Here is a 2,500-nt window from a genome sequence, read left to right on the forward strand (position 1 = left end):
GGTGGCCGTACTCCCAACACAAAAGCATACCGAAGACAACCCCAAGCTAAAGCTCACTTGAAGCCAACGCATCGTCACCATGTGTTCGTGTGGCCGAGAATTGGGTAGCTTCTTCATCAACCCCGCCGAAAGCCATCCTCGACATACCCGTGCATTGAGAAGGTTTGGTGGCCGTACTCCCAACACAAAAGCATACCGAGGACAACCCCAAGCAAAAATTCATTTGAAGCCAACCCATCGTCGCCCACAACTAGTGGGTGAATGGTGTGCTTCCCGGGGTTGGCATAGACATTCCCTCGCATGCAAAAGATTGTCGATGCGAAAGATTATCTATGCCAACCCCGGGAAGCACACCATTCACACACTCCCGACCGGTGTGGTGTGGCGGTGATTGGATAGTTACGGATTGAGCACTTGCCAAGGATCAAAATGTGTCATTTAGAAGAAACATTTTCAAAAAGTTTTTAAAATCTTGTGGGTTTGCAACTCATAAGAGCGTCACTTTCAACGTCCCCGGTATTGGATTGAGTTTCTAAAAACAACCGTGCACACCGAGGTTAAACTTTACCGGCTCCACTCCGACTCGCCGCTCGCCCACAATTTGTTTGCAACGAAACATTTGTTTTTAATTTTGTTGGTTTGAAATTGTTTTGAAAAGGTTCTTTAAATCTAGTGGGTTTGCAACTCATAAGAGCGTCACTTTCAACGTCCCCGGCATTGGATTGAGTTTCTAAAAACAACCGTGCACACCGAGGTTAAACTTTACCGGCTCCACTCCGACTCGCCGCTCGCCCACTAGTCCGAAGGCAACAAAACATTTGTTTTTCATTTTGATGAAAATTTCTGTTTTTAAATCTTGTTGGTTTGAAATTGTTTTGAAAAGGTTCTTTAAATCTTGCGGGTTTGCAACTCATAAGAGCGTCACTTTCAACGTCCCCGGCATTGGATTGAGTTTCTAAAAACAACCGTGCACACCGAGGTTAAACTTTACCGGCTCCACTCCGACTCGCCGCTCGCCCACAAATCCGAAGGCAACAAAACATTTGTTTTTAATTTTGATGAAATTTTTTGAAAACATTGGCTTGGCAAGCCCCAATCCGCGACTATCCACCCACCGCCACCCCACACGGGTGGTTGTTGTTGCGAAATGAGGTTGTGGTCGACATGCCCGTGCATTTGAGAAGGAGTTCCTAGCACTCCATGCTCTCCCATGCCAAAAAATAGCCTAGACAACCCCATTTCGCAACTTTCCACGCCTTTTTTTTCCTCCCTCACCCATGGCGGCGGCGTGGTGGCGGCGGCCGGATTCCGGCCACCACCGCCATGGGTGGCAGCCCCCCGACCCCGACACCAAACCCATAATACCGAGGCAACATATCGAGGCAACATGACATGGGTGTGGCGTGGGGGAAGGGGGCTGCAGCTAGGAAGGCATGGGCTGCCATGCATATGCAGGCAACACACACCCCCCTATATAGCATTTTATGCATTTAGCCCTTTGACAGGAAGAGACATCACCTATGCGCGAGGAGTCATAATGGGCTCTAAATAATTCAATACAAGGTATTTGGACGTGATTTTTTGCAGGGATACTAAGAAACATGCAATCTATGATGGGAAAAAGTTTCATAAATTTTTGAAGTCGGGAAGTATTTTTTATTAGTTTTAGAAGTCGTAAAATTGAAAAAATCATTAAAACAAATCCGGGAGGAATTTTTTAGTTTTGTAAGTTGGAGAAGGTCCTAAAAATCATAGACTACTTATGGGGAGCTTATTGTGCGAGGAAATTTCAATAAAAACGGGGTTTGACAAGATTTGAAAAATTCTGTCGACATTTGAAAAAACCTGGAACCATGCTGCCGGCATGCTGCGCACATGCTGCGCGCATGCTGCGCGCAGACTGCGCGCATGCCATGGCAGGACAAGTTTTGCTAGCCTCACTGTCTACAGATGCGCAAGCTGCGCGCACGCTGCGCACAGGCTGCGCGCATGCTGCGCACAGACTGCGCGCACGCTGCGCGCATGCCATGGCAGGACAAGTTTCGCTAGCCTCACTGTCGACAGATGCGCAAGCTGCGCGCAAGCTCCGCGCACGCTGCGCACAGCCTGTGCGCATGTTGTGCGCATGCTGCGCGCAGGCTGCGCGCAGGCGCCGCGCATGCCATGGCAGGACAAGTTTCGCTAGCCTCACTGTCGACAGATGCGCAAGCTGCGTGCACGCTGCGCACAGGCTGCGCACAGCGCATGCCATGGCAGGACAAGTTCGCTAGCCTCACTGTCGACAGATGCGCAAGCTGCGCGCACAGGCTGCGCGCACGCCATGGCAGGACAAGTTTCGCTAGCCTCACTGTCGACAGAATCAGCACGCTGCGCGCAAGCTGCGCGCACGCTGCCGGCATGGTGCGCGCACGCTGCCGGCATGGTGCGCGCACGCTGCCGGCATGGTGCGCGCACGCTGCCGGCATGCTGTGCGCACGCTGCGCGCGCGCATGGCAGGACA

Source organism: Prunus avium, unplaced genomic scaffold (assembly GCF_965620075.1).
Source record: "Prunus avium unplaced genomic scaffold, drPruAviu1.hap1.1 HAP1_SCAFFOLD_55, whole genome shotgun sequence".
NCBI classification, from domain to species: domain Eukaryota; kingdom Viridiplantae; phylum Streptophyta; class Magnoliopsida; order Rosales; family Rosaceae; genus Prunus; species Prunus avium.